The 8655-nt window shown below is 30.7% G+C and overlaps 1 long non-coding RNA gene across 6 annotated transcripts; it reads left to right on the forward strand.

Moving 5' to 3' along the window:
* Positions 1–4337: 4337 nt before the first annotated feature.
* LOC107928621 (uncharacterized) lies at positions 4338–7937 on the forward strand. 6 transcript variants are annotated; one of them, XR_005922075.1, is made up of 4 exons: positions 4338–4420; positions 4924–5965; positions 6986–7109; positions 7540–7937. It is a non-coding gene; the product is annotated as an uncharacterized lncRNA (long non-coding RNA). The 6 variants fall into 6 exon arrangements; XR_005922074.1 differs by adding an exon at positions 6641–6719 and having other exon boundaries at positions 4342–5965; XR_001692651.2 differs by having other exon boundaries at positions 4342–5965; positions 7540–7647; positions 7725–7937.
* Positions 7938–8655: the final 718 nt, after the last annotated feature.

Genomic DNA, 8655 nt, shown 5'->3' on the forward strand with positions numbered 1-8655 from the left:
AATTTGAAATAATGACACATAGAAATAATTTGAAATAAAAAAAACATAGAAAAATATTTGTTAAAAATGGAGAAATTAAAATACTATTATTTAAAATAATTTTAAAATTTTTTGGGTACATAATTGATTGTTTTTTAATTTATATATTAAATAATTTCAAATATAATTGTAAAATATATGATAGTATTAATTTTAAAATATTTAATTTAATTATCATTATAGTTTAGGGTTTAATATATATGGTTTAAGGTATATATATGGTTAATTTAGGATTTAGGGCCGGTTTAAGAGTTACAATTTTAAGGTTTATAGATTATGGAATTAGGGATTATGGATTAGGGATTCTGATTTAAGGATTCTGATTTAAGGTTTATGGGTTAGGGGTTAGGGGTTAGAGGTTAAGAGTTAGGGATTTAGGGTTTATGGATTCGGTGTTAGGTTAAGGTTTAGGGTTTACATTAATTAGTGTGTTTTAATTTATATATTAAATAATGTTTAGGGGTTAGGGGTTAGGGATTCGGGGTTAGGTTAGGGTTAGGGTTTAGGATTTAGATTAATTACTGTTTTTTAAAACAGGCTTTTAAAGGCATTTTTAGCGGCATTTGGATAAAAAATGCCGCTAAAGATCTGAGCATTAGCGGCGCTTCTTCAAAAACACTGCTAAAGATCGAGCATTAGCGGCATCGTTTTCTACCTTTCGGGGCTTTAGCGGCGTTTTTAAAAAAAGCGCAGCTAATGCTCAGATTTTTAGCGGCATTTTTGAAAAAGCGCAGCTAATGCTAAAATCTTTAGCGGCGTTTTTGAAGAAGCGTCGCTAATGCTCAAATCTTTAGCGACGTTTTTGGAAAAGCGCCGCTAATGCTCTGGGCTTTAGCGGCATTTTTTAAGAAGCGCTGCTAATGCGCGGGGCTTTAGTGGCATTTTCCAAGGAGTGCCGCTAATGCTCAGGGCTTTAGCGACGTTTTTGAAAAAGCGCCCGCAAAAACATTTTATCTGTCTATTTACTATTTAATTTGTTTATTTATATTAATTAAAATTCAATTTATTTTTAATTGAATATTTGTTAAAAATGGATAATTTTGAAATAATGACACGTAGAAATAATTTGAAATAAAAAAACATAGAAAAATATTTGTTAAAAATGGAGAAATTAAAATACTATTATTTAAAATAATTTTAAAATTTTTGGGTACATAATTGATTGTTTTTTAATTTATATATTAAATAATTTCAAATATAATTGTAAAATATACGATAGTATTAATTTTAAAATATTTAATTTAATTATCATTATAGTTTAGGGTTTAATATATATGGTTTAAGGTATATATATGGTTAATTTAGGATTTAGGGTCGGTTTAAGAGTTACAATTTTGAGGTTTATAGATTATGGAATTAGGGATTATGGATTAGGGATTCTGATTTAAGGATTGTGATTTAAGGTTTATGGGTTAGGGGTTAGGGGTTAGAGGTTAAGAGTTAGGGATTTAGGGTTTATGGATTCGATGTTAGGTTAAGGTTTAGGGTTTACATTAATTAGTGTGTTTTAATTTATATATTAAATAATGTTTAGGGGTTAGGGGTTAGGGATTCGGGGTTAGGTCAGGGTTAGGGTTTAGGATTTAGATTAATTAGTGTTTTTTAAAACAGGCTTTTAAAGGCATTTTTAGCAGCATTTGGATAAAAAAATGCCGCTAAAGATCTGAGCATTAGCGGCGCTTCTTCAAAAACATTGCTAAAGATCGAGCATTAGCGGCGCTTTTAGGAAAGCGCCGCTGAAAATGAGCACCGCTGAAAATGAGCATTAGTGGCGTTTTTTGGAAAAACGCCGCAAAAAACCTAAGCCCAACGGCATCGTTTTCTACCTTTCGGGGCTTTAGCGGCGTTTTTAAAAAAAGCGCAGCTAATGCTCAGATTTTTAGCGGCATTTTTGAAAAAGCGCAGCTAATGCAAAAATCTTTAGCGGCGTTTTTGAAGAAGCGTCGCTACTGCTCAAATCTTTAGCGGCGTTTTTGGAAAAGCGCCGCTAATGCTCTGGGCTTTAGCGGCATTTTTTAAGAAGCGCTACTAATACGCGGGGCTTTAGTGGCATTTTCCAAGGAGTGCCGCTAATGCTCAGGGCTTTAGCGACGTTTTTGAAAAAGCGTCCGCAAAAACATTTTATCTGTCTATTTACTATTTAATTTGTTTATTTATATTAATTAAAATTCAATTTATTTTTAATTGAATATTTGTTAAAAATGGATAATTTTGAAATAATGACACGTAGAAATAATTTGAAATAAAAAAACATAGAAAAATATTTGTTAAAAATGGAGAAATTAAAATACTATTATTTAAAATAATTTTAAAATTTTTTGGGTACATAATTGATTGTTTTTTAATTTATATATTAAATAATTTCAAATATAATTGTAAAATATACGATAGTATTAATTTTAAAATATTTAATTTAATTATCATTATAGTTTAGGGTTTAATATATATGGTTTAAGGTATATATATGGTTAATTTAGGATTTAGGGTCGATTTAAGAGTTACAATTTTAAGGTTTATAGATTATGGAATTAGGGATTAGGGATTAGGGATTCTGATTTAAGGATTGTGATTTAAGGTTTATGGGTTAGGGGTTAGGGGTTAGAGGTTAAGACTTAGGGATTCTAATTCGGTGTCAGGTTAGGGTTTAGGGTTTACGTTAATTAGTGTGTTTTAATTTATATATTAAATAATGTTTAGGGGTTAAGGATTCGAGGTCAGGTTAGGGTTAGGGTTTAGGATTTAGATTAATTAGTGTTTTTTAAAACAGGCTTTTAAAGGCATTTTTAGCGGCATTTGGATAAAAAATGCCGCTAAAGATCTGAGCATTAGCGGCGCTTCTTCAAAAATGCTGCTAAAGATCGAGCATTAGCGGCGCTTTTAGGAAAGCGTCGCTGAAAATGAGCACCGCTGAAAATGTGCATTAGTGGCGTTTTTTGGAAAAACGCCGCAAAAAACTAAGCCCAACGGCATCGTTTTCTACCTTTCGGGGCTTTAGCGGCATTTTTAAAAAAAGCGCAGCTAATGCTCAGATCTTTAGCGGCATTTTTGAAAAAGCGCAGCTAATGCTAAAATCTTTAGCCGCATTTTTGAAGAAGCATCGCTAATGCTCAAATCTTTAGCGGCGTTTTTGGAAAAGCGCCGCTAATGCTCTGGGCTTTAGCGGCATTTTTTAAGAAGCGCCGCTAAAGCGCGGAGCTTTAGTGGCATTTTCCAAGGAGTGCCGCTAATGCTCAGGGCTTTAGCGACGTTTTTGAAAAAGTGCCCGCAAAAACATTTTATCTGTCTATTTACTATTTAATTTGTTTATTTATATTAATTAAAATTCAATTTATTTTTAATTGATTATTTGTTAAAAATGGATAAATTTGAAATAATGACACGTAGAAATAATTTGAAATAAAAAAACATAGAAAAATATTTGTTAAAAATGGAGAAATTAAAATACTATTATTTAAAATAATTTTAAAATTTTTTGGGTACATAATTGATTATTTTTTAATTTATATATTAAATAATTTCAAATATAATTGTAAAATATACGATAGTATTAATTTTAAAATATTTAATTTAATTTTCATTATAGTTTAGGGTTTAATATATATAGTTTAGGGTATATATATGGTTAATTTAGGATTTAGGGCCGGTTTAAGAGTTACAATTTTAAGGTTTATAGATTATGGAATTAGGGATTATGGATTAGGGATTCTGATTTAAGGATTGTGATTTAATTTTTATGGGTTAGGGGTTAGGGGTTAGAGGTTAAGAGTTAGGGATTTAGGGTTTATGGATTCGATGTTAGGTTAGGGTTTAGGGTTTAAATTAATTAGTGTGTTTTAATTTATATATTAAATAATGTTTAGGGGTTAGGGTTTAAGTTTAGTGTCGTTTCATTACAAGAATTTAATTTATTAGTGGCGTTTCTTTTGTATACGCCGGAAAAGGTAACATTTGCGGTGTTTATGACTAAAAAATATTTAATCTAAACCATTTGATATATTTAAATATTGGATTTAAAAAAATTAATAAATAAAAAAATGTGACAAATTGATACGGATAGGTAACTGTTTATTTTGGATACATAGGACCAAATTATAACAAATAAAAATAAAATACAAAAACTAAAATCATTCCACATCGAACATCTAGCAAAATAATTATATTTTAGTTAGGAAGAAATATCTCTAATAAAATGGAGATTATTTCGGAAATGAATAATATAAAATCATGATTAACGTCTCAATCTTTAATAGAAATTTGATATGTGAGAGATTAATTGCTTACATTGGATAATTCTAACTTAGCATTTGATATCGGTCGATGCCCACAACGTGCCCTTTCTCAAGATTTCCTTTTTATTTCTCATGGCCATATGGATCATATTGTTAGTTTTTTCCTTTCTCTCTTTCTCTTTCTTGTGTTCCTGTTCTTGCTTTTGGTAGTCTAATTATTGGTTTTCCTCTTTTTCTTTTATTGGATGCTGAATTGATAATAATATTAGAAAATCAGGTGATTACTGAAGAAATGTACTCTGCTTAAAGAATTTATTGTTTGAAGGTAGAATTGGAAGTTTCTTCTTATGAATCTCTATTTTTAGGTACTTCAAATTGTGTAGATGTTTACATTTTTTTTCAATGTGCTATTTTCTTCATGTTGATTCCTACAATACTTGTATATTAGGCTCTCGCCCCTTATTTTTTGTGTATTACTTTTGAATACATTCGTCAACCACGTATATTTAATAGAACCACTTATCGATTGACTCATACAAATGAAGGGTGACTAACGTTGTTTTGAAAAGAAATGAACATGAAAATAATTGCAGGGATCCTAAACCAATAAGCTTTGGTATGAAGAATATCGATATACTGTCTATTTGTTTGACAGGGTGGCCTGCCAATGTATGTCGCAACACAGGGTTTATATGGCATGAAACCCCCAACAATTTTTGTACCTACTTGTATAAAAAAAGATGTAGAGAAACTCTTTCAGTTGCATAGAAAGATGGATCAATCAGAGCTTAAGCATAATTTAATCGGCTTGGATGTGGGTAATGTGCAACTTTTATTTAACTTTTAAGAGCTTATCCTTTTTAACTTTTAATCTGCTTGGATGTGGGTAATGTGCAACTTTTTAATCACTTGGTTATAAAGACATCATAAGAGATCAGTGATGTACTATATGGAGATTATTTTCGTGTAGAGGTACAAGCTAGACCTGAGCTCCCTTGAAATGCGTTAACGTATAAAGTGCTCTTCTGCTCTCCATTCCCTAGTTTGCCACTGTTAGGCATAAATTATCCTGCTATAAGATTATGTGTCAGAATTTTCAGAAATAGAGGAAAATTGTATTTTAACCCTTCAAGTTGAGAACTAAATACAAAAGCATGATGTTGTGTCCACATTTTGTTGGTGTATGTTCATGCAATATATATTGGAGACAAATTTGTCCATTGCATTTCAAGAAATTTAGGTTGGTAATTTTCTTGAGCCAAATCTTTTTTTGCCCAGATTTGGTAAATGTGCTAAATTAAATCTTGGTTTAAGAATCATTGATAACTAAGCATACAAACTGGCATGTAAGGTTTTAAGCTAACTTAAATGCGCATTTTTTTACTATCATTCTCCTCTAGTATTCTTCTTATCAGGGTATATATCATGAAGAGTAGAAGATGCTAAATAATACTTCTAAATTGTGGAAGTTCATGAAAAATAGTTCTGTTTTAGTTGTTCTGAAATATTCCTTGTTTTGTGCATAATCTGTTTTTTTTACACTTTTAGCTCAGTCGAAATGTTTCTAATATGTGCTTGAAGTTGTTGTGTATTCCAGGGGCTTTCAGATGTAGAAACCGACAATGATGGCCAACAAGAAGGCTGTGTTTTGCGTGTTTATGTTAATGTGGCTTTTAGCAAGAAAACTGTTTGGAAAGGTTTGCCTTTGTTGCATGATGATGAATCTCTTGTTTATATAGTGTGCTGTTTTATCATTTATGTATTTCTTGTGTCGCATCTTTGTATTTTGATTTGCTGAGTTTCTATTGTTATTGACTCCTGCTACAAAGACTTTACATTTACGTGTCTCATATTATAATTGCATCTGAACTATTATAGCCGAAGTGCCAAAAAGATTTCTCCTTTAAGAATGAAAATGATTACTTATTGTTTGTGGAAGAAAGAATTATTTGGCAAGAAATAAAGAAATAGGACATTCGAGAGTGCAAAATATCTATGTATATATAATTGGATGTTATTCATGTTTAAATCCAATAATTTCTTCAGAGAAAACACAACAACATTAGTCAACTTTGTTTACCTAATGTCTTAATGATCTACAAATGATTTCATATATGACTTTGATCATTGTTTGAAAATGTTTATGTCATGTTTTATATGTACATAGATATTTTCTTTCATATTTTGAAATTCATTGTGGAAATGCTTAATAATACTGTTTAGTTAATCATTTTTTTTTCATTTGAGGTTTTTCTTGCATTTATGCCTATATACATGTAGCTTTTGTCCAAATTAAAACATTGTTTGGTTTTTAATTACAAGCTTTTCCATGCATTGATTTGTGTTGCTATTTGGATATATCATTTATTTAGCATGCAGCAAACTATAGAACGTTATAGGCGGCATACAAAGGATAATGAAACTAATAAGCCAATTGAAAAAAACCTACAGGTTAGCATGTCTTTTGTTTTTGATGTCTTAATGCAATTAATTATAGATTTATTTATGATTTTCATCTCTTTAATTTATATAGATTCTCCTCCATTTGTTAGTAAACACATGAATTTGAATCGCTAGTTTTTGTTAATTGTCATGTATAAATTGGTAAGGTTTAACATTATTGTCCTATTGGATTAATTCCATGTAAATATAAATTATATTTATACCCAGGTTATTAATTTCATGTTTTTATGGTGCATATTGACTGAGAATGGCAGCATCTAAAGGCTGAATCAGCAAACATGTTGAAGACAGTAGAGGATCTTGAAGTTTCAAGAAGGTATTGGTCTTTTTTTAAGATTCAACCCCCCACCAAAATATATATTGGGGTTAAAATATAAGGTAAGTCCATGTACTCTTAAAAATTTTGATCCATCTTTGTCTCTCACTGTGATGGACATTAAAGGATTTCTGCTATGGAGCAATAAGCTCCAGTTGCAGGCTTTTTGGCATATGTAGAATTATCTCAGCACTCACAAATGATTTTGCTTGCCAAGGATGTTTCTGGTCTACTTAGATGAACAATGCTTTTTTTTTGTTTTCTTTTAACTATAAATGATAAGAATGGAGTCTTAATGACAATTATTATCAATGCTCTTTTACTCAGTTTCTAGTGCTACAAATGTGAGCTAAGAGGAAAAGCTATTTTTTTCTTGTTTGTAAAATTGCTAAAACGTGTGTGCTTATGATAGAAACTTGTGTGCTAAAACTGACTACTACAAATATGACAACCAGCTCCTCACATTTTTTAAGTCTTCGCTCTACTTCGCAGGCCTTATTTCTACATTTGGAGCCTCCTATGTTACTAGAAACAAAGGACGTCGAGCCAGCATCCTTGTTGGTGCAGTCAGGTTCTTCCTAGGAGGAGCTAGCAATGCAGGTGCGGTGAATATCACAATGTTGATCATAGGACACATTCTTCTTGGTGCAGGCATCTAAATGTGTTTGGTATTTTAGGTATCCAACGTTTATTGATGCACTTAGAGATTTGGATGATCCTCTTACAATGGTGCACCTGTTTGCAATGTTAACTTTGAATCTTTGAATCTTTGGATTTAGGATTTGTTTGAATTATCATTCTAGTTAGTTACTTTTCTCATTTCCTACTGGATAGAAATGTGTTTGACTCTGGATATTTTCATCATTTCAGGCAAGAATGATTGATTTTTATTACAGTCTGATTATGGTTTTAGTCCCTCTGTTATCATTTGATTTTAATTTAGTATAATTTGGTTTCTTTAATTTTATAATATTGACGTGAATTTAAAAAAAATATGGTAGATATGTGAATTTGTGATTCGTTAGGATTGATTGGAATTTTAGGTGCTCATTTATTGAAACATAATATTTTAATTCTAAATTTAAATTTATTAATTTTTATATTTAGCTTTAAAGTTAAAATTTTAATAGAAATTTTAATTTAATTAATATTTTTATCCTTAAAAGTATATAGTTTAAAGTTTAAATTTCAAAAACATAATATAATATTTATCATAGAAATAAATATTATTTAATTAAATTTTTTTTTAAAAAGTCATATTTTTAGCGGCGTTTGTCAAAAAACGCCGCTAAAAGTCATCTTTATAGTGGTGTTTGTGGTATAAGCGTCGCTAAAGGTCATGTTCTTTAGAGGCATTTGTGGTAGAAGCGCCGCTAAAGGTCATGATCTATAGCGGCATTTATTTTTAAAAACGCCGCAAACGTTAGTGGCGTTGTCAACAGCGGCTTTTTTTGCGGCGCTTTTAGCGACGTTAAAAAGCGCCGCTAAAGGTCTAAAAAAACGCCGCAAAAAGCCTGTTTTGGTGTAGTGAATGTGCGAAAAGGAGTAATGAGTTAGTAGACACTCACCATTTTTACGAATTTCGGGTGAAAAACCTTCAGAAGTGAT

Source organism: Gossypium hirsutum, chromosome D12 (genome assembly GCF_007990345.1).
Source record: "Gossypium hirsutum isolate 1008001.06 chromosome D12, Gossypium_hirsutum_v2.1, whole genome shotgun sequence".
NCBI classification, from domain to species: domain Eukaryota; kingdom Viridiplantae; phylum Streptophyta; class Magnoliopsida; order Malvales; family Malvaceae; genus Gossypium; species Gossypium hirsutum.